Raw genomic sequence first — 25,372 nt, 5'->3', positions numbered from 1 at the left:
TAGGTAAATATTTGGGTATTTACCCATTTTTACCATATATACCCAACTTACCGTGTATTTACGATTTGGGTATTTACCCGTTTCCCATCTCTAGATATGGGTATCAAATTGAAGGTATTCATGAGGGTTTTAAAACGAAGTGGCTTTTAGTTGTATATGTGTGGGCGTTTTCGAGATGTAGACCAAAATGTGGATCAGGGTGACCCAGAACATCACCTATCGGCTACCGCTAATTTATTTATATTTGTAATACCACGAACAGCATTCCTGCCATGATTCCAAGGGCTTTTGATTTCGCCCTGCAGAAGTTTTTCATTTTCTTCTACTTAATATGGTATGTGTCATACCCATTTTACATTCCAAAATTATATTTTGCGTAAAAAAACCAATACAATTACCATGTTTCATCCCTTTTTTCGTATTTGGTATAAAATTATGACATTTTTTTAATTTTTCGAAATTTTCGATATCGAAAAAGTGGGCGTGGTCATAGTCGGACTTCACCCATTTTTAATAAAGTGAGTTCAGATAAGTACGTGAACTAAGTTTGGTAAAGATATATCGATTTTTGCTCAAGTTATCGTGTTAAGGGCCGAGCGGAAGGACAGACGGTCGACTGTGTATAAAAACTGGGAGTGACTTCGACCAATTTCACTCATTTTCACAGAAAACAGTTATCGTCATGGAATCTATGCCCCTACCAAATTTCACAGGGATTGGTTAAATTTTGTTTGACTTATGGCATTAAAAGTATTCTAGACAAATTAAATTAAAAAGGGCGGAGCCACGCCCATTTTGAAATTTTCTGTTATTTTTGTCTTTTGCTGCACCATATCATTACTGGAGTTGAATGTTGACATAATTTACTTATATACTGTAAAGATATTAAATTTTTTGTTAAAATTTGACTTTACAATTTTTTTTAATTTTTTTTAAGCATACATATAGTAATAGGAGTAACGTTCCTGCCGAATTTCATCATGATATCTTCAACGACTGCCAAATTATAGCTTGCAACACTTTTAAATTACCTTCTTTTAAAAGTGGGCGGTACCACGCCCGTTGTCAAAAATTATACAAATTTTCTATTCTGCATCACAAAGTCAACCCACCTACCAAGTTTCATCGTTTTATTCGTCTTTGGTAATGAATTATCGCACTTTTTCGGTTTTTCGAAATTTTCGATATAGAAAAAGTGGGCGTGGTTACAGTCAAATTTCGTTCATTTTAAATAGCGATCTGTGATGAGTGCCCAGGAACTTACATACCAAATTTAATTGAGATACCTCAAAATTTACTCAAGTGATCGTGTTTACGTACAAACGGACGGACGGACGGACATGGCTAAGTGAATTTCTTTTTTCGCCCAGATCATTTTGATATATAGAAATCTATGTCTATCTCGATTAGTTTCTGCCGTTACGGATTACCGTTATGCGAACAAAATTAATATACTCTGTAAGCTCTGCTCAGCTGAGTATAAAAACCCCACAAAAAAAGGAACAAACAAATTAAGCGAATACATATGTACGTCAAAAAAAAAAAAAAAAAAACAAGAAGTATGGTAACGATATGTGGAACACGATAGCGTATAACAAACGCCTTATGGAGCGAGTACATTACGCAAATTCAAGCGAAATTGTAAATTTATCAAAATTAAATTAATTCAAAATTATTTCATTTCGTGCCTTACATATGCACATGGTATGTGTATGTGTGTTTATTTAAATGTGCATGGCTCCCGCGGGGTGTCAGCAACTGCTTAGCGTGGCAGGTGTGCCAGACACAAGCCATTTGCCGAAAACGAAAATAAGGCACTTAACGTTTGTTTTTGGCTCAAATAGATGTACGAAAAAAGTATGATATTTTTTCACATAAGTACAAATATATACATATATCAGCATTTAGACTAACACATTCAAATATTGAGTTTAATTACCTGCACGGAAAGTCTGGTGCGCTTCTGCTGCATTTGAGGGCTTCACTTCTTCCAAAACTTTTAAAATAAGCACAGAAGTGCATTTCCTGTGCGTTAAAAAAAAGCAAAAAAAAAAAAAAAAATACTTGTCTCGATTTACCTCCGAAGAACTTCAGGCCGAGCTTCTCTTCCAGCTCTCGTCTTGCTCCTTTTTTAATTTTCCCTATCGGACATGACCTAGATATTTTATTCCGACTCCGAATGGCATCTGAATGGTAGATGCGTTTCATTTAGAAGCTTTTCAAGAGAAATACACTCAGAGTGTCGAATGGTGACCCCGTACAGAAAAACTTTATTCTAATTGAAAAAACGTTTTCCCAAATTTTTTAATATTACTTTGCCCGGGAGTTGAACCCAAGACCTTCGGTGCGGTATGCGGATCACGCTACCATCACATCACGGCGGCCGCATCAGTCTTGCTAAAACTTAAAAATGCTTTACCGGTTTCGCAAATATTTTTCTTCGTTCCTTATGGTTCAAGGATAATCTAGAAAAAAAAAAAACTGTTTGGAAAAGCTTGTCTCCTATTAGGTAGACTTTAAGTTCGCTTTTATCTCCGCAATTATATGAAGCGGGTATCCAAAATTTATTAAAGAGAGATATTTATGAGTGGGGGTGCAGTGAGAGCAAAAATTGGGGTAGGAGTTGAAGTGAGAGAAGGTTTGAGAGTTGGAGTGCGATGAGACTTGCGTGGGAGTGGGTGTTTGAGTTTGAATGGCAGTGAGAGTTGGAGTGGGATTGGCAGTGACAGTTGGAGTGGGAGGGAGATAAATGGAATAAGTGATAGACAAGACGAAGTACATGAAAGAAGAAAGAAATCTTAGCCAAAAATCAAACGGAGAATAACTCTTGCCAAAAAGTACTACTTTGGACTCAGTAGACAATTGAAGTATAAAGTCTCTCTCTCGATGAACAAAAATCACACTTTAAAAGTGGCTCATCATACCTGTCCTGATGTATGGCTCGGAATCATAGACGGTGCCGAGAGAAGATGAAGTGGTTCTTGGAGTGTTGGAGAGAAAATGTCTGCGAAAGATTTATGGCCCTGTCTGTGATGCCGACGGCGAGTATCGATGTAGTTTTAATGATGAGCTTTATGAGCTTTACGGAGATATGACGGTAGTGCAGCGAATAAAAAAAAACTTTGCTTGCTAGGCCATGTTATGCGAATGGGGTAGCAAGGCTAACTTTTTGAATGTAGTCAAACCGCGTAGGATCGCATTGAGAAATCTGCAATAATGCTTGGTTCAATCCTATAAAATTTCAACTGAAATTTAAACTTGATCTGAAAACTGCTTTTCATTTTCTAGTAGAGCTCACGATTTCTAAAACTTGTTCGAGAAGAGATTTCTCGTGAGTCTCGCCTTCTCGCGAGATTATCGAATCTCGAATTATTCGTAAGGCTTGCGGAATTCTCGGCTTTCAATTTAATCGGTTCAGTGGCTGTTTTTATAGAACTTACGATTTCTTCTGGAGAACAAGCAAAAATCTCCACAAAACCACAAGTAAAAAACCGAAACATATAGAGTACTGCCAATGCAGCGAATGAAGTGAAAGCCGAGAAGCTCGCGGGTATTACGAGTATTTCGAGAATCTCGCAAGTATTGCGAGTATTTCGAGAACCTCCGAAATAGAAAGAATACTGCCAATGCAGCGACTGAAGTGAAAGTTGAGAAGTTCGCGAGTACTACGAGTATTTCGAGATTCGATAATCCCGCGAGTATTACGAATATTTCGAGAATTTCGCCAGAAGCCGTGCTCTCGATGTCTCGCTAAAAAATAAAATATTGTGAACAAAATTATATGCATAATAAATATGTTTCAGTTAACTGTCATTGGAAAGCGATCGGAGTTGATTTACAACAAAAATATAAGAAGTAAAAAAACCAAGTGTATAAGTACTCTTCATACAGCAATTAAGTTTATGACGAGAATCTCGCGAGAAGTCGAGTTCTCTATTTCTCGGATCTCGAAAATTTCGCTTGTGTTCGAGAAAAAATCTTTAGCTCTATTTTCTGAACTTGAATAAAAACTTTGCTGTGGTACGTGGTTGGAACAGAGGCTTATTTGATTTTGTTTTGGTTTCTTTTCTTTTCTTGTTTTCACTGGAATTGCAAAATGCATCTAAATACATTAGGAGATTTGAGCCATAAATACCTTTAGAAACCGGCTGATTCGGCTGCAGATGTGCTGATCAGTCCCCGAATAACAAAAAATAAACATTAATATCTAATATAGCAAGTTCCAACAATAACCGATCTACCATTTGCCTCTATCAAGATTGGAGAGATCCAGGAAAAATCTATAGGGAGTAGTATCGAAATAAACACGAATATAAACAAGAATTCGGAAAATAGCTCACAACACAATTCCGTAGTGATCTGTAGATTATCGCGTAATGATCTCAAGAAGAAACCACTAAATATTCGGGAAATGGTCATTTAAGAGTCCCGGAACAATCCTAAATCAGTCTCGAAGTGATCTCAAAATGGTGACATAACAAATAAATCAATTCATGGTCCCTCAAATGACTTCAAAACAGTCTCGTAGACATCTGTCATTATTTATAAAATTAGTTAGACCTTATTGTATATAAAACATGTGTCAGGGGGTGAAACTGTCACGGATCATCTTTTTCTGTTTGAATATAAACACGAAATAGAAAGGCAGGCATTTTGTCTCAAATGATGCAACGTTGAGTCCGTATTTTGATAGATCACTTGTATCTCCGAAGCAAAAAATGAAAAGTAAGCCCTAAAATAGGTGAAGAATTATGTTATGTCCTATGTAAAGTGAACACAAACTGACTTTGAGACAATTTGGAGGTGAGAAGTATGCGTTTAATGAACTACGACAACTGTGCTTAAAATTTTATTATGTTTATATACCTTTCATGAAAATGAAATGGTATATTAATTTCGTCACGAAACCCAAAATTGTAAGTCCTTAAAGGAAAATAGATAGACCCACCATTAAGTATACCGAAAAAATCAGGATGAAGAGCTGAGTTGATTTAGCCATGTCCGTCTGTCCGTCTGTCTGTTTGTATGGAAACTAGTCTCTCAATTTTTGAGATAGCTTGATAAAATTTGGTGAGTGGGTGTATTTGGGCGCCCGATTAGACATTTGTCGGAACCGGCCGGATCGGACCACTATAGCATATATCCTCCATATAACCGATTTTTGTCATATCTTCCTCAATTTAACAGATTGATGCTTCAAACTTCACCATATACTTTCGCATATTGCACATATTGTTGTCTGAAAAAATTGATGAGATCGGTCGTATATATATTATATATCCCCCGCAACCGATTGTCCAGGTAAGAAACTTTTCGTAATTACTGCCCTATTTTAAGAGCTAGAGGCTTCAAATTTCAACGAATGCTTACGTATATAGCATATATTGTTATCTGAAAAAATCATAAAGATCGGTGGTATATATAGTATATATATAGTATTTATATATATTTTCGCAATTTCAGTCCCATTTTAACAGCTAAAGCTTCAAATTTCACCAAATGCTTACGTGTATAGCATATATTGTAGTCTGAAAAAATCATAGACATCGGTGGTATATATTATATACCACATATAAACTGTCATTTTTGTCGCTTTTTTACGGCTAGAAGCTTCAAAATTCATCAAATTTCATCAAATAGTTACGTTTACGTTATATATTGTTGAAATACGTGATTCGTAGTCATAGTTTTTACACGCAGACCACAAAAGACCTGAAACTTTGCATCCTCACACAAAGTACCTACTTATTTTTATACTTCTCATGAAAATGAAATGGTATATTAATTTCGTCACGAAACCCAAAATTGTAAGTCCTTAAAGGAAAATAGAGAGACCCACCATTAAGTATACCGAAATAATCAGGATGAAGAGCTGAGTTGATTTAGCCATGTCTGTCTATCCGTCTGTCCGTCTGTGGGTCTGCCTGTTTGTATGCAAACTATTCCCTAAATTTTTGAGATATCTTAATAAAATTTGGTGAGCGGGTGTATTTGGGTGTGCGATTAGACATTTGTCGGAACCGGCCCGATCGGACCGCTATAGCATATATCCTCCATACAACCGATTTTTCAGAAAAAGAGGATTTTTGTCATATCTTCCTCAATTTAACAGATTGAAGCTTTAAACTTCACCATATACTTTCGCATATTGCACATATTGTTGTGTGCAAAAATTTATTAGATCGGTCGTATATATAGTATTATCCCCTACAACCGATTGTTCAGATAAGAAACTTTTCGTAATTACTGCCCTATCTTAAGAGCTAGAGGCTTCAAATTTCAACGAATGCTTACGTATATAGCATATATGGTTGTCTGAAAAAATCATAGACATCGGTGGTATATATATTATATACCCCAAATAAACTGTCATTTTTGCCCCTTCTTTACGGCTAGAAGCTTCAAAATTCATAAAATTTCATCAAATAGTTACGTTTACGTCATATATTCTTGAAATACGTGATTCGTAGTCATAGTTTTTACAAGCAGACCACAAAAAACGTGAAGCTCTGCATCCTCACACAAAGTACCTACCTATTTTTTTTTTATATTTATCTTAAAAATCGTTTAGGTATGCACATCCCTTCACTATATATTTCTTATCTTATACATCCGATTATTTGGAGCTTACGAACGGGATAAGATTATTGTTCAACCACATTCCTGAAAGATATGAAGCCTTCGGCACAACCGAAGACATTCCCTTCCTTACTTGTTGTTGTTGTCCTTTAAAAATCAGCGCAGGGCAGTAAGTCAACAAAATTGCCAACCACCGCTTAAAGAAATAATTTTTCGAATTGAAAAAATTTGGTACTAAACTTTAATATCGATTTGCACGAGACTGGAACCACGCGTGGTTGGCTGAGCACGTTACTACTACATCATGGCGGCAGCTCATTAAGCTCATCACTATACCTTCTTCGATACTTGCTCTCGGTATCATGGACATAAATCTTCCGGTGAGCTCTTTTCTAGAGCACTTCAAGAATCATATCTTCGCTCGGCAATTTCCATGATTCTGTCTGTATGTCTGTTCACTTTTCAGCAATTTAATTTCCATATGCTGCCAATTAATTTATAATTTATTTAGAAAAAATACAAAATTTATATGATTTTTGACTAAAAGTTAAGTAATTATGATTTCCAAAAGTTTTATTTATTTGTTTACATAGTAAAATTGCTTAGAGTTTTACGCTTAGCAGTTTTAAGTTGCTCTAGAGAGCAAATAATTTAATGACTCAATTATCATCCTTCAGTGCACTCAAAGTGAGTGGGCGGTTATAAACCGCTTGCTTGCTATCATTAAAATTATTTATTTCTAAGTTTAATTACATTTAAAATGTACGTGCGTACATATATATGTATGGATGTCTTTTGCATTTTGAGAAAATTAGCTCATTGCAATTTCCACAAATATATGCACATTAAGATGGCTTAAAAGGATGTAATTACGGATTCAGTTTTAAAGAAGAATTGGCTCATATTTTTTTAGTGTTAGAGACTCAAGCTGTTATTCCTTTTTAAAATAAAAGTCCTTCAGAAAAACTTTTTTCGTCGATTAAGGCAATAATCTCACACAGTTCTCCATCAAGAAGAAGTGCTCTGGAATGCAAAGAAGCATTGGAAAAACTTCGCTCAGGCCGGACCACACATCTTTACTGGATTCCCACCCATAAAGGGACAGAAGGTAACGAATAGGCCGATGAGTTGGCAAAGGAGGGTCCAACACTCGCAGAATCGACGATAGACGTCCCAATCCGTTTGTGAGAAATTAAAAGGAGACAGCAGTTGCATATGATCCATCAAGCAGGAAAGGCGTGGGCAAACGCGCGGGGCTGCGAAATTTCTAAGATCGTGTGCAAAGGCTACGATATTAGACTCACAAAGTTGCTCATTGACAAGCTAGTTCAACCTAACCTAACCTATTTGGTTTTAAATCCAGATATTGTCGGCTAATGTTCCCTAACCTCCATCAGTAATTTTAACGAATATAAAAATGGCAAAATAGTCTCTGACACACCTTGAAAAAGCAACATTCATTCCAGGCTGAAAACTTAGCTGAAATGGTAAGTATTCTCATTTAAAATATTTTATTATGTTGTTTCCAATGCAAAACCCTCTATTCGCATACCTTTTTATATTCATATCTTTATTAAGTCAATGGCAGCAACAACAGGAACAGTTGTATTTGCTCAATAGTAAGACTAAATACGTAACTTAAACATTGGTCTTGATATCACAATGACAAGATCCAAACTTGGGGATATCCGATTAAACCTTTCAAGCCCAATAATGAGAGGCACAAAGTTAAGATGATAAGAAATTTAATGTAAAATATATCATAAGAGCGAAGAAGTTTATTGGGAATATTGTAATATATTTGATTAAGCAGAGCTGAGCTGTCGAAGATAAATATTTAATTTTAAACATAGCCTTTGATTTCGAGTTACGATAAACATGCACCTAGCAGTATAGGGAGGCAAGGAGTTAAACAAATATAGAGGCTAAAAAGAAAATCGAATGCATTTGCGTAGAACCCTTTCAATTCTTTCCAAGCGTGTGGAGCATATGGTCGAAATGGCAGCTCACAACTTTAACCTAGATTGCACTAAAGAACTATACAAAATTTTCCAAGTAAATTCCCCTTTCGAGTCCTTCGCGTACCACCGTAAAAAAGCTAAATTAGCACAAGCCTTCGGTATAATATAGTTATCATGGCTAACAAAAGTGAATGAAGAGTCCGTAATTACATCTAGATCACGAAATTCGTTAACCGAAGCAAAAGCTACACCTGAGGTTTACAAAATCTCATATGGCAACATTTACTTAGATTTGGTCGTGGAATAGTAGGGCCCAGTAATCAAAAGAATTTAAATCCTCCTGCAAGAAAAATTCTTCCGATGCACATGTGATCTTTCTATAAAATTTTGAGTAATCTGCATAAAGTCAGAAGATTAAACAAAGATGATAAAAAAATTTTAAGGACTACCTTTATATAAATGGACCAAAAAATAGAAGGCAATTTTTCCTTTAATTTTGACTAAAAAACTTTAACAATAGCTCTTGTAAAATAATTTTGGGATTTAAAACTATAAAGGTGGAGCGCAATCTTTCAATTTAAGGCAAACCATGTAATTGGGATTAACTAATTGATTATTTAAAATTTAACCACGCGCTCTACCTTTACACTTTTAATCCCAAAATTCCTTTACAAGAGCTATTGTTAAAGTTTTTTAATCAAAATTCAACAAGATTATGTCTGTATTAAAAGAAAAATTGCCTTCTATTTTTTGGTCCATTTATATAAAGGTAGTTCTTAAAATTTTTTTATCATCATTTTATTTTCACTTTTTTTAGTGCTGCCTACAAAAAGGCATTTGGAATTTTGGGTTCTGACTCACGGCCCAAGTTTCAAGTCTCTAACTCACCGGGAAGTTACTTAAAAATCGATTGCAAGATTCTCCTCTTTTTTCAAGGATTTGCAGTTATCTTGACTAGCGCGCCACTTAGCGTAACTTTGTTTTCTATAAGTTGTATTTTCACTATGCCTCCAACTAAGTGCCAAGTTTCAAGTCTCTAGGTTACTGGGAAGTTAGTTAAAAATGGATTGGAAAATTCCCAAATCAAAATTAATTCTCTTAATATCTCGATCCATGCGCCACCTAGCGAAATTTTTTTGATCAAGTATTGCATTGCCACCGGGTTCTGACTCACGGCCCAAGTTTCTGGTCTCTAGCTTAATGGGAAGTTACTTAAAAATCGATCGCAAGTTTCCCCCGTTTTTAAAGGATTTGCAGTTATCTTGATTAGCGCGTCACCTAGCGTAACTTTGTTTTCTATAAGTTGTATTGTCACTAGGCCTCCAACTAAGTGCCAAGTTTCAAGTCTCTAGGTTTCTGGGAAGTTAGTTAAATATGGATTGAAAAATTCCCAAATTAAAATTTGTTTTCTTACCATCTCGATCCGCGTGCGCCACCTACAGAATTTTTTTATCAAATGTTGCACTGTCACCGGGTTCTGACCCACGGCCCAAGTTCCAAGTCTCTAGCTCACCAGCAAGTTACTCAAAAATCGATCGCTAGATTCCCCTTGTTTTTCAGGGATTTGTAGTTATCTCAATAAGCACGCCACCTAGCGGAACTTTGTTTTCTATAAATTGTATTTTCACCGGGTCTCGAACTATGTGCTAAGTTACAAGTCTCTAGGTAACCGGGAAGTTAGTTAAAAAAGGATTGAAAGATTCCCAAATTAAAATTAATTTTCCTCATATCTCGATCCATGCGTCACCTAGCGGCATTTTTGTGATAAAGTATTGCATTATGGGTTCTGACTTACGGCTCAAGTTTCATATCTCCAGCTCACCGGGAAGTTACTCAAAAATCGATTGCAAGATTCCCTGCATTTTTTCAGGGATTTTCGTTTATCTCGATTCGTCTGCCACCTGGCGGCATTTTGTTTCCCACGAATTATAGTGTCATAGACTCGCAAACTATGTGCTAAGTTTCAAGTCTCGGGATCACCGAGAAGTTAGTTAAAAGTCGATCGCAAAATTTCCATTTTAAAATTAATTTTCTGTATATCTCAATCCGTGCGCCACCTAGCGGATTTTTTTTTCACTTGTATTGTAATGTCTCCCAGATCTGAACTATGCTCTAGCTATGAAGTGTCTAGCTCAACGGGAAGTTACCGAAAAATATTTTTCCGTGGGTCAAAAATTCGTATGGAAATGAGGGGACAAACATGAAAGCGACTTAATATAAAGGTATAAAAATAGCAATACTTATGTATAGGAATATAAGCTTTAATCGGATAATAGTGTACAGGGGTCGATATAGACTTAAACTGCGAAAATCAAGAAAATCAATGCCAATAAAAGATCTAAATGGGACCATGTCAGTATGTTTGTCCGTTCGACGTTAACGCTTCTGATAATATCTACCTTGAAACCATGCTCTTTTATGTGCAACCTCAGCACTTTACCCATTATTACGAAGCGTCATGTTCAAAACATTACCCCACATAGATACTAAATTCAAAAAACTAATATCTTCTTTGCACTGCAAAAACCTGTATCAGCAATATTTTTTATAAAAAATATATTTCATTCGAATACCAACAAGCTCTATCTTACTTATTAACTTAATTAAATTGAGCTTAGAACAAAAAGCTGTTCTGAATACACAACCGGATTTCTCAGAAACCAAAGGGCACTTCATATTATAAGGAATTTGCAATATAGCCGTCTGACCGGCTTCTTTGCTCTCTTAAACAGCTGAGTCTTCGCTGATAGAGGGTATTGAATATAAGCGACGATATGTTTTTTTAGTGAGCCAAGTATTTTACAACTTTATTTTAAGAAAAAATGTAAATTTTGTTAGGGTTTGAATTTAATCCCTACAACCATAGCCCTCTATTTAAACATAGTTTGTAATAACTATCAACAGGGCCGCGGTGCGTTCGAATTAGTGAGAAAAACCTGATGTCTTTTCACAAAGTAAATGTAGATCAAACAAGTAAGGTAAAGGTAAGGTAAGTAAATACTTATCGTGATTTTCAACTAGTCTACGACCCTTTTAAATATTTTTTATATAAAAGTGGGCGTGGTCCTTAGCTGATACCGTCAAATTTTACTATAAATATTTCCTGATATATAGAAAGTATGTATTCCCAATTTTATTCCGATTTGTTAATTTTTCTTCGAGTTATGGCTCCCGAAAAATAGAAAGTTTCTTAGTCACGCCCATTTACAAATATTTTCTTCTTATTAACTTCTTCTTCGCAAAGATTTGGTTTATTATATTCGTTTACGACTCTTTTAAAAATCTTTTATATACAAGTGAGCGTGGGCTTTAACCGATTTCGTTAATTTTTATTCGAAGCATTCTTTATAGTAAGGGCAACCTTTCTGTCGAATTTTGTTAAGATATGTTTAACGGGCTTTTATTTATGATTGATACTATTTGCAAAATTGATTTTATCACAAGTGGGTGGTGCCCCGCCCATTTAAAAATTTTTATCAGGAGTCTTAATATCGGTCCACATGTTATATTTCGGCATTCTAGGTGTATTATTTACAAAATAATCTGGTTTTTTACGTTTTTCAAAATGTATTATATATAAAAAGTGGGCGTGGTTATCATCCGATTTTGCTTATTTTAAGTAGCGGTGCGGGATATGTGCCAAGGAACCTATATACCAAATTTCAGTAAGATATCTTAATATTTACTCACGTTATCGAGATCATAGGCAGAAGGACGGACAAAGAGACGAACGGTCGGACAGGCCTAAATCAATTCCTTTTATCATTCTGAGCATTTTGATATATGGAAGTCTATATTTATCTCGATTCGTTTATGTCGTTACGATCAACCGTATTGTTACCAAATTTAGAATGCTCTGTGTGCGAAGAGCGTGGTAGCCAACAAATTGATAAGTAAGTAGCAGAGTTAACATTCCAACTGCAATTATTTACCACCCTAATACGCATATGCCTGCGTGTATTATTAACTCTGTAAATGCTTTGCGTCAGTTGTAACGCTTAATTGCTTTAAGTGGTACTTGTTGATAAAGCACAAATATACGCACTTACATATGTAAGTATGTTACATATATAAAAGTCAATAAATTTTAAGCGTTTTCCCACATACGTATATGTACGTGTTAGAATAATTTTTTGCGTGGCAAAAATTATGTATTGGCTACAAAACTGGAAGTTGAACAGTTGAGCAAAATTTAATTTAAAATCGCAAAAGCATAACACAAATTGGTTTACGAAGCTCTCATAATTGGCAATTTGTATGGAAATGAGTTTGGAGGCCAGATTTTCTGCTTCCATGCAGGGAGTGTGAAAGTTTCCCATTTGTAGATTTAGATTGACATTTGAGTTAAACAATTTTAAAATTTGCTCTTTATCACTTAATGGTTGACACAAGAAAACAAGTTTAATGGACTAACGCTGAATCCTTTTGTTTTGAGACTTTCCGACAAAACGGAGGGTTTATATAAATTTGAACAATTTTCTGTCCTCCTTTGTAAAATTATGAAACTCATTCCAATATAATTAAAATATAACAAATTACTTTTCTTCTACGCCATATATTTAAGAAAACCACAAATCATTAGGGGAAGTCCCACTTTTGAATGTCTTATATCTTTTGACTGCTTGAAAACATTGATTTCATCAAGTAATTTATCGTGGTGCTAAAAATAATAAAAAAGCAGTCTAACAAAATTAAAACTTTTTAATGCAACAGAGTAACGATGGTGTTTTTATGAAAACAGACTTTGTAAGAAAGTTTAATTTTTTCTGAAGTTTCGTACAGTCCAGCGCGCCTGAGTTATTTTTCATTTGGACTTAAATATTGAATCTTTGGTGAAGCTGTCAAAATCTGGAGGAGATAAAACATTGGTGTCCTATTTCTCCATTTACAAAGCTTAACATTTCATACTAGCACTTAAATACTCCACCACTAGTTCTTCCGGAGTTTCTTTTTACACCAGGAGTATTACCAAATTAAACTTTAGCAACATGTTGCATCAACACGTAACAACTTCTTTGGCTTCGGCCTTCGAGAAAAATTTAAGAAAGTGCTGGAAGGAGAAATGATGGAGTTTCAAAGTGCCTACTAATTTTATAAAAACCAATAACTTCTTAGGACCCGAAGCTTAAGCTTTTCAAAATTATATACACATGATTCATGGACACCATGTGCCCAGACTAATTTAAAATGCGATTACATCTTTACGAAAAATTACATGGTTAATTTTTTCTTCAAAATTGCTATTGTAGAGTGTTGTTTGACGATAATTGATGGGCAAACAAAAATCCAAATTTTTGGCGCAACATTACGATGAGAAGTAAAGTGTGAAGTTTCTCAACTTCAAGTTTTTAAGATCTACAGGGAGATTGGTATAGTATAAAAATAAAAAAAAAAAAAATAAATGAAATAGAAGAAATAAAGAACACTCTTTCAGCAGCACATCTCACGTTAGTAAAAATGTTGGGAATAACTTGCCACAAATTTTAAAGATAGTCTGTCCTACATAGGGAGGTCAAAGAGCTCAAAATTTAAAAGCAAAACGAAATGCTGAATATGCAGTTTTTGCATAATTGTCACAAACCAGGATATATTAGCAAACAACTGCTTTATCTAGCCCCGCCTACAAATGGGTTAAGGGAGCATCTCATACACTATGATGAGATCCGGCACATGTGAACACAGCCGTTTTTGATCGAAACAAGCATGAGTGGGCCCTGGGTCAAACTCACACAGAATTGGTAAACGCTTTTGCAGGATGCGTCCGGTGAAAGTCGTTATCAATATACTATTCCAGAAGAAGAAATCACACTATCAAGGCAGACACGAGTAACGCTGGCCCAACTTCGTTCTGGATACTGTAACTCTTACTTGTTAAGAATCAACCCCGACATACGGAATGTATGTCTTGCATGCGATGTGTCCCCACATGACACCAACAATCTTTTCAATTGTAATGTGGAACCTACACCTCTAACACCAACTTCCCTATGGTCCATTCATGTTTAAACTGCTATTTTCCTTGGACTTCCGTTAGAGAATATTGATGACAATTTGTGAGTTGTTGCACCCATTGAATTAGGCGAAGCCTTGTTAACACAAGAAAGAAAACAGCATAACTTGTCCCAAAACTAACCGGGGTTAGGTTGGTTGGCTACCGCCCTAGCTAGGCGCAAGAAGGATATTTGAATACAGCTAAGCTCCGGCACAAAGCCACATTAGCTAATTGAGAAACTAGTCTCTAGTCATTTTGGAATCATTGTGTAACAACGAAATATTATCCCTCGACTTGTTGGAGCCCAGGAATTTAAAAACCACTAGATATTCGAGTAGAACAACAACAACAACAACTCCGAGTTCCTCACAAAATACTCCCCTCCCAACTTGCCCATCTAAATTAGATCAATTCATAAACAAGTTCACCAATCACTGTCTCAGATAAATTTCCTCTTCATTCCGATGTGACAACAGTCTGTTGAAAAATATATCCTTACGAATCGGTAAAAGGTTTCTCGTTAGCCGTCGACGGACACAAAACCTTCGCGAAGCGTTCTTATCGCTAAAAAAACAACAACAACAGGGACTTTTCGATGGTAGACATCCCAATTTGCTTGCGAAAATTCAAAATGAAGAAGGAGTTGCGTATGATCCATCAAACAGCAAAGCCAGACCTAGAAAAACCTTACAAAGCTGTAATTTTATAAATTACGGAAATATCCCATTAAGTATTGTAACATCACAGAACCACCCTATACGCCCATTTTTGGCAGGAGTATTACGCTATCCCTGTACGTAGGCTGTCACAAGAAGTAGTATATTGAATTTCAATACAATACATTTCCTTAAATGAAAGCTATTGCAAACAAGTAAGGAAGGCTAAGTTCGGGTGTAACCGAACATTACATAATCAGTTGAGAGCTATGGAGACAAAATAAGGAAAATCACCATGTAGGAAAATGAACCTAGGGTAAACCTGGAATGTGGTTGTATGACATGTGTATCAAATGGAAGGTATTAAAGAGGATTTTAAGAGAGAGTAGGCCATAGTTCTATGGATGGACGCCATTTAGGGATATCGCCATAAAGGTGGACCAGGGCTGACTCTAAAATTTGTTTGGGAATCAAACGAAAGGTGTTACTGAGAATTTTAAGAGGGAGTGGGCATTAGGTCTATAGGTGGACGCCTTTTCGAGATATGGCCATTAGGGTGGGCCAGGGGTGACTCTAGAATGTGTTTGTACGATATGGGTATCAAACGAAAGGCGGTAATGAGTATTTTAAAAGGGTGTAATCCTTAGTTCTATAGGTGGACGCCTTTTCGAGATATCGCCATAAAGGTGGACCAAGGGTGACTCTAGAATTTTTGTACGAAATGGGTATCAAACGAAAGGTGTTACTGAGCATTTTAAGAGGGAGTGGGCATTAGGTCTATAGGTGGACGCCTTTTCGAGATATCGCCATTAGGGTGGGCCAGGGGTGACTCTAGAATGTGTTTGTACGATATGGGTATCAAATGAAAGGTGGTAATGAGTATTTTAAAAAGGAGTAATCCTTAGTTCTATAGGTGGGACGCCTTTTCGAGATATCGCCATAAAGGTGGACCAAGGGTGACTCTAGAATGTTTGTATGATATGGGTATCAAACGAAAGGTGTTACTGACCATTTTAAGAGGGAGTGGGCATTAGGTCTATAGGTGAACGCCTTTTCGAGATATCGCCATTAGGGTGGGCCAAGGGTGACTCTAGAATGTGTTTGTACGATATTGGTATCAAATGAAAGGTGTTACTGAGCATTTTAAGAGGGAGTGGGCATTAGGTCTATAGGTGGAAGCCTTTTCGATATATCGCCATTAGGGTGGGCCAGGAGTGACTCTAGAATGTTTGTACGATATGGGTATCAAACGAAAGTTGTTACTGAGCATTTTAAGAGCGAGTGGGCATTAGGTCTATAGGTGGACGCCTTTTCGAGATATCGCAATAAGGGTGGACCAGGGGTGACTCTAGAATGTGTTTGGACGATGTGGGTTTCAAATTAAAGGTATATGTGAAGGCGTTTTCGCGATATCGACCAAAATGTGGACCAGGGTGATACAGATATATGCAATGGCACGAACAGTATTCCTGACCCCAGCGGGTTAGGGGGTCAGAATATTCCCGCTGTAGGTATGCCTGTCGTAAGAGGCAACTAAAATACCAGATTCAAGGGGCTGTGTAGCGCAACCCTTCAGGTTGCCAGCGCAATATATAGCTTCTCCAAACTCAATTGGCAACCTCACCTATCCGCGGCGAATCTTGTTTGACTAACAGACGAGGCTCGGGCGACCCCAAGCTCCTCATGGAACTTGGGGGTGGGGAGGGAGGGGATGGCCTGAGGGTTTAATGTGGCCACATAAATCGTTCCCGAGATGATCGGGCTAGCGCTTAATGGTGCTGTGGTACCGGAGCGTAACGGATCTGTATCCGGCAAAGGACCATTACATCGATAGAACTCCCCAAAGCCTTCGGGGATCAACCTTATCGCTACAACAACAACAACAACAACAAAAACAACAGTATTCCTGCCAAGATTCCAAGGGCTGTTGATTTCGCCCTGTAGAACTTTTTCATTTTCTTCTACTTAATATGGTAGGTGTCACACCCATTTTACAAAGTTTTTTCTAAAGTTATATTTTGCGTCAATAAACCAATCAAATTACCATGTTTCATCCCTTTTTTCGTATATGGTATAGAATTATAGCATTTTTTTCATTTTTCGTAATATTCGATGTCGAAAAAGTGGGGGTGGTTATAGTCGGATTTCGGACATTTTTTATACCAAGATAAAGTGAGTTCAGGTAAGTACGTGGACTAAGTTTAGTAAAGATATATCGGTTTTTGCTCAACTTATCGTATTAAGGGCCGAGCGGAAGGACAGACGGTGGACTGTGTATAAAAATTGGGCGTGGTTTCAACCGATTTCGCCCAATTTCACAGAAAACAGTTACCGTCATAAAAGCTATGCCCCTACCAAATTTAGGAAGGATTGGTAAATTTTTGTTCGACTTATGGCATTAAAAGTATTCTAGACAAACTAAATGAAAATGGGCGGAGCCACGCCCTTTTTGAAATTTTCTTTTATTTTTGTATTTTGTTGCATCATATTATTACTGGAGATGAATGTTGACTTAATTTACTTATATACAGTAAAGATATAAAATTTTTTGTTAAAATTTGTCTTTTAAAAAATTTTTTTTTTAAAAAGTGGGCGTGTTATTCTTCCGATTTTGTTAATTTTTGTTTAGCACATATATAGTAATAGTAGTAACGTTCCTGCCAAATTTCATCATGATATCTTCAACGACTGCCAAATTACAGCTTGCAAAACTTTTAAATTACCTTCTTTTAAAAGTGGGCGTTGCCACGCCCATTGTCCAAAATTTTACTAATTTTCTATTCTGCGTCATAAGTTCAACACATTTACCAAGTTTCATCGCTTTATCCGTCTTTGGCAATGAATTATCGCATTTTTTCGGTTTTTCGAAATTTTCGATATCGAAAAAGTGGGCGTGGTTATCGTTCATTTTAAATAACGATCTGAGATGAGTGTCCAGGAATGTACATACCAAATTTCATCAAGATATCTCAAAATTTACTCATGTTATCGTGTTAACGGACAGACAGACGGACGGACGGACGGACATGGCTCAATCAAATTTTTTTTCGATACTGATGATTTTGATATATGGAAGTCTATATCTATCTCGATTCCTTTATACCTGTACAACCAACCATTATCCAATCAAAGTTAATATACTCTGTGAGCTCTGCTCAACTGAGTATAAAAAGATATGTGATGATGACTACGCGGACAAATAGGCTGACGGCTAGACCAATGAATGCATAAGCAATGTTAATATAAGTTTTTTCGGTTGACTTAAATAAGAAATTAAGAAAAAAAAAATCGCTAGACGTTACCACCGTTCAAGTCAATAGTAGCTACTAAAAAATCAAATTTTTTTCGTGTAGTGACCCCTCTAAACTGTCTTTTTGGATCCGCCCCTGCATACGACAACTATAGTCTGCTGAAGCAAAATACAATTATACAAAAAATATATTAGTTGTAGTATAAAAATAAACCAAAGTAATGACACAATTAAAGGCCGTTTAAGAAAAGAGCAAAAGTATCCTTAAATTTTTTAAAGCTTGTGAGTTTACTGTTAGCTTTAATTAGACTTTGATGCAGAAATATTTCAGTAATATGGATTAACGTCCCTTTTATATTAGTCATATATATAAAACAAAAACAGATATTCACGTCAAAGAGTTTAGTTCCGTTTGTCACTGCATAATATAAGAATATATACATATTTCTTTACATATATAAGTCATTAATTTCACAAATACTAATTACTTATGTGTGTTGATCGAAATGGTGATTCAAGTTGGGCATCCGACCAAAAAGCTGACAAACCAAATTTCGAATGACACGTTTGATAAAAATAGTAGAAGTGACTAAAGGAAAATAATAGGTTTAAATTTATACACATATTTAGTTAAAAAGGAATTTAAATGAATAATATACAAATGTACGTCATAGCGAAATTTCCTAACACCTTCGAATACATTGGAGGGATATTTATATATATACGTTAGAGTGGTTCCAAATAATGCACTTTTTGGGAAATTCGCAAACGTTACCCCCAATATTGTTCCTTGTGAAAAAAGAGGATACACGTATTTTTCATTTTGTAAAAAAAGTACTTTAAGAGGTTGCGCTCGTCCTTTTTAAAAAAGTAGAGGTGCTCTCAATTTTCATATTTTCTCTAAATGTCAATGTACAGGCAAATAAACTCTTTTTAGCATGCTAAAATTCATGTTTCGCTGGAAAATATTCCTATTAGTTCACAGCTGCGTTGGATGATTGCAATGAGCGTAGCGCCTTAAGATATGTTGCGAAATTGAAATGGTTGAAACCTAAGCGGTGATTATGACTACATCGCATATCGTTTTGTACTCAAATTCACCGTTAGGAGGCACATAATGTCACTGATGGTGGATTCCGTGGCAGTTTTTCAAAATTAAAACTAGTGGACCCAGTATGACGGTAATTTTTTCTCAAAACGTGTTGCTTATTTTAAAAATCTGCATTCGGGCGTCTGTGAGATTGTTTATATAAAATCTGATGTCAATTGCTAAGAATTCAAAATGGCGGATCCTATGGGGCGGTAAAGAAAAAAAAAATATATCATCTTGTAATGTGAACTTTAGAATTTATCTCTCCTATATACATGCTTTTTTCACAGAAAATGTGGAGAGATAAACCTAGAAGTTTATTCGAGAATACAATAAATTATATAAAATAGGGATATTATAAAAATGAGTGAAATCAACTCATATAAAATCTCATAACCTATTCAGGTTTGTGGCAGCTATATTGCTACAGCTGAAACGAAGATCAGTAGACAGTTTTTTAAATTAAAATATGTTTACCTTCATTTTCTCTTTATTCCTTTCCCGAAATAAATAGCTTAAAATACACATCTAATTTATCTTAGTGACGTGGTGTGATGGTAGCGTGCTCCGCCTACCTTACCGAACATCCTGGGTTCACTCCCCGAGAAAAGTACCATCGAAATTTTAGAAAAAAGGTTTTTCAATAAGGAGACAATTATTCTGAGCGGGGTCGCCCATCGTCAGTGTTTGGTAAGCACTCATCTGCCTTGCAGATGCCGTTTGGAATCAGCATAAAACAAGTAGGTCTCTTGCCGCCAATTTGTAGGAAAAATTAAAAGGAGCACGACGTAAAATTGGTAGAGAACCTCGGCCTAAAAATCTTTTCGGAGGTTATCACGCCTTACATTTATTTATTTTTTTTTTGCGATGACTTGAAAACCGTATTATATTGTTGGACTATTTGTACTATTGGATATTTTTCCCAATCCGTAAAGAAACAATTTCACAGCCTTATTTCATTCGAAATTTTAAATTTGATGTCAGATTGAAAACCAACAACCTCATAAACCAACCCCTCAATACACAGTTTCAAGAGAATCCAAGCACTTTTAAAAATATTGATCGCCATTTTAAATTTTGAAAAAGTGACACCGGATTCGGTACCCCGAGTACAAAGGATCAAATCAATTTGAAAAAAAATGTCCACCATATTGGATCCACCATTTAAAATTTTGAAATGCTGGCATCGAATTGGTTTTCGATATTATGAACCACGTAACAGTGATTCTGAACCCAAAAAAATACGTAATACGGTGACAATTACCGTTTTAGATGCAACGATTTCAATTTCGCAACATATATGTATAGGAGATCCTAGCTTGGGAATCAACTAATATTAAAAGTCAACTAATAGGAATATTTTCCAATGAAACTCGCATTTAAAGATACAAAAAATTGTTTGCCTGTACATTGACATTTAAAGAAAATATCAACATTGTGAGCATTTCGATTCCTTTTATAAAAGCGATAAGCACGAGCTCTAAAATTACTTTTTTAGCAAAATAAAAAAGCTCGTGTCTCTCCTTTTTTCACAAGTGAAATTATTGTGTGGAAAAAAAGTTTTTTTAACCACTCTAATATACGTATGCAAGAATAGATAGTAATGTACCATAAAAGTGGCAAGTCGATAAACAAAGTTATTTATAAAAATATATTTATAGCACATGTGTATGATATTTACCGATTCCCGGGCGGAAACAGCCGGCTTGCTCATGAGTTTAGTAATTTCTTTTGAATCAGATTACATTTTTTCGAAAAACAGTCATATTTATTTATAAATTTTACTAAATATTTCAAATGATGTTTGAGCTTTTTAACAAAACAACAACAGTATATGGGTGTTATACTTTTAAAGCAACTAAAAGGGTTTAGTAAGAGTTATAGACATGGATAATGTGATTTATCTTGATTTTATTACCTTGAACTAAGTATTTGTCGTCATTTTAAGAATCTGACTAGTGACACTTAACTTTATGTATATCTAGTAACATAATGTTTAAATTGAATCCCTACATGCTTTCATGATTTATAAATATACTTATAATTAATGCGTCATTATTCCCGACAAGCATTCAAGTTTTGAGATTTTTGTGTACAATCAAATGATTCGAAACAAAAATATATATATATATATATATTGACGGTGTCAGCTGCACATAATCATGCATACCTGAAATAATTTTAAGTACGTACTTATTAGTATCTATATTCATGGCTTTGTATGTATGTATATATGTATGCTATTATGTAAATATTCAAAATACTTTATTTTAGCCTAAGCAAAAAATCTTTTCGCGCCAGCAAAGAGCCTTGGAATTTCTGTTGTTGTTTATTATTTACGTATGAGAAATGAAAATCTTTAGCCACTTAATATTTGCTGTCTATTCTTATCATATATTTATTGGCCTTTTGTAGTTTTCAATCATAGTTGGGCATAAAAGCATGGTTAGCCATTAAAACAGTCGCTCTTTTACTAAATACCAGCAAATTGTCAGTCACTTCGCTCTGACTCAGTCATATATATAACTTGTTTTTTAAGTGATCTTTGGATTTAACATTTTCTAGCAAACCTTATTTTGCTTCCTCTCTTACTGCTGGTTCACTTTTTTACCTTCTCTCCTCCAAGCCCCTGTTAATATTTTATTTTCCCTTTCCTTACCTTTGCCTTTTTCCCTTTAATTCTCCATCAGGCATCCTCACACTCTAACCATTTCCAAATTCCTTTCTTTTTCCATATGCTTTCCTTTTTTTAACATCTCCTTTCTCTTCCCTTATTTCTTTTCCTTCATATTGCCTTTCAGCTTCTTTAAATTTTCTGCTTCTTCGTGCGCTCCGTATCTGTATATCTATCTATGGCTCTCAAAATTTTTGCTCCCGCTCAATTTTTTTGCACCTCCTTCCTCTACATTTAATTTCCTTTCTCTTTAATTCTCCTTCACTCCTCTGTCTTCCCATTCTCCTGAATTTATTGCTTACATTACGCTCTTCAAAAATGCATAGCTAACACTAACAACAACATCAGCTCTGAAATCCAGCGAAGAATCTGTCTTGGCAATAAATGCTACTTTGATAATAAAGAACAACAGTGATATTGAATTTGGTCGGTGATGATCTTTCAAAAATTTTTGGAATAGCCGAAAGTTTAGTTATGCTCCTGTAGTTCTCAATATCGGATCTACTACCTTTCTTATATAAGGGAATAGTAAATGATTGCTTCCAAACAAAAGGGGATAAAGAAAATTCTAGAGATAGTGTAGCTAACTTTAAAATCAGCTTAGATAAATTAACAGAGCAGAACTTTAGCACACAATTTGGAGCACCACTTGGACCGAACAAAAAATCGGTTTCAACTCCAGAAGACTCTTGATAACAGTGTCTATATCCACGACAGGAACTAGAATACAATTAGAATTGTCTAAGTTATAAGGATAGAGATTTGATTGAAAAAGTTAGATGTAAAGGCCTTAAAAATTTCAGAAAACAAGTTGGCAATATCTTCATCAGAGCTTGCGCCCTTAAACCCATAGGCGAAAGCAAACCAAAATCCTGAAGTCTTTCTCTTCGAATTGACAAAACTGTCGACTTGTTTATGGTTGATAAAGGTTGGAGCTTATACTGGTTTAAGTAACATTTATGGAACTGTTGTTTAAGATGGTGATAGTTTGATCTTGCAACTAAATATTTAGAAAAGTCAGATAATGAACCGGATATTTTAAGTAGTTTGTTTAGCCTTGATTTAATATTATATAATTTTACAAGATGTCTTGAGAGCCCCGGGGGTTTGCTCGTTCCATAAAAGAACAGCGTGGAAAAAACAGAATTCTAAAAGCTGTCGAGAGGACTGTTAAATATAATGGCTGCATACTTGACCAGTCATGTGTAGAAATAAGATAACTCAGCATAATAAAATCGCCTTATAAAAACATTCCGTCACGGCAAGCGGTCTTATCCACAAACTATTACGGGTATTGTGTGAAGCAAGGTCACGCACGTACTGTCAGAACCAAAGTAAATTATCGTAAGTAATTTCTACATATGTGACCCGGTCTATGAAAATGTGGCTTATGACTCAAAACAAATTTTCCACTTTTTTTATGGTTTCGATAGTTTTTGAGACGCTCTTTCTCGTGGTGAAAACTAGAAAGTCCTAACTTGTTTAGAAGTGTACTAAAAGTGTAGAGAAAGAAGAGCACAAATGAACGACGTTGAAGCCTTTGGTTCCTTCGATGCCACTTTGGTGGCTGGTGAAGCATCCTCACCTCTTTTTTGAGTCATAAGCCACCTTTTTATAGACCGCGTCACATATATGGATGTATAAACTGGGTGTGTGGCGAAGCCTCGCGCAACCATGAGCAGCTGGTATATTACTCAGAATACAATGATAGTAAGAATGAAAGTAAATATTTAATGCAATATGCCCAACTATGCTTTTCACTAAATAGTTATGTATATAGTATTGCTATGGTTTTATTTTTTTTTTATTTTCCCATTTAAAATTTTGCTCACATTAATTTGTGCTTCGATATAGAAGGAATGCTCACGTTTGAAAATCTAGAAAAACAGCAGATGAATAACGAATTTAAGTATCCGTTTCTATATAATGAAAAGCAGCTTTATAGCTTTAGAGTATATGAGCGAATAAAGAGCCGTACAATAAAGAACAAACAAACTCACGCAGCCTTGTAGCAATCGGTTAAAAATAATTTCACCTGTACCTGTGATATGCTTTTGTTTTTGTTCCAAATTTTAATGTTTTTATTTATGATTGGCTGATTGTTATTGCTATAACTAAGCGTTATTGAAAAATTCTCTAAATGAATATTTGCATACAATAAATTTCATATTTCAAAAATTCAATTGAAATTCTATATTTAAATATGAAAATATTGTTTTTGGAAAATGTGTTCAATGCAAATGACTGAATGTAGTCTTTTTGTTGTAAAAGAACTTAGTAATAAACATTTCAGTACAATTTTGCAAATAAATTATTTCACTATTCACTGCTAACGAATGAAGACATATTTACACAGAGAGAACATAGCTAAACAAACATCATTTCAATATAGAAAGCTCGCAATTAAATTTCATAGTAATATTCGAAATTCATATGCACAAAATTAATGCAAATTTTTTGAAATGAATACTGCAAAATGAGCAACTCTTATATTACAAGTAACGTATGTAAACATGTAGTCATAGTATCATATGCAAATAGCATACATTAAATTATTTGGCCTGTGGAATACATCGTTTTGTTGTATTGGTTAATATTTGTTTTTGGCAGTGAGCATTCACAAAATATTGTCGGTAGTTCAATGCCAAAGGGATGGACTAGTCAATGACGAGCCAGTACTCTACATTAAATTTTTGTAAATATTTTGTTGTTAAAATTTAATTTGTATAACTTAATGTATGACTAACTAAATTAGCGTGCTTATAACCCTGGTTTACAGCCAAAATGCACCAGAGACGCCATTATGAAATTCCTATGTAAAATCACCCCCTGATTTCGAAATTCAAGGTTATTTTTAATTCTATGGTAACGTTTTTGAGATACTTGCGAATAACGGTATTTTCCAAAAAAAAAAAAAAAAACTTCAGTCCACTTAATCATATATATCTAAAGAACTGAGCAATTCCAAAATGGTTTAAAGCTTTTAAAAGCTAATACAATTTTCTATAAACTGTGTATACAACACTTTTTGCTAAGCCCTGCAGATTCAAAGATAACGAAAAATCATTACGGATTTTTTCCATTTTTGTTTTTTTGTAAAAATATAAAAAAATTTGTACTTTGCGAGAAAGGATCTTGAAAACTTTTTTTTTTTTTTGCAGATTTGTTTT

At 35.2% G+C, this 25,372-nt stretch overlaps 1 protein-coding gene across 4 annotated transcripts in view; it reads right to left on the bottom strand.

Annotated features, from left to right (window-relative positions):
• Positions 1–25,372, bottom strand: part of LOC137252587 (microtubule-associated protein futsch) — a 272,733-nt gene that overhangs the window by 190,073 nt on the left and 57,288 nt on the right. The gene's annotated exons all lie outside the window — the stretch shown is intronic.

Source organism: Eurosta solidaginis, chromosome 5 (genome assembly GCF_040869045.1).
Source record: "Eurosta solidaginis isolate ZX-2024a chromosome 5, ASM4086904v1, whole genome shotgun sequence".
In the NCBI taxonomy this organism is placed as follows: Eukaryota; Metazoa; Arthropoda; class Insecta; order Diptera; family Tephritidae; genus Eurosta; species Eurosta solidaginis.
Note: the sequence above shows the minus strand (reverse complement) of the source record. Positions and strands in the feature narration are given on the sequence as shown.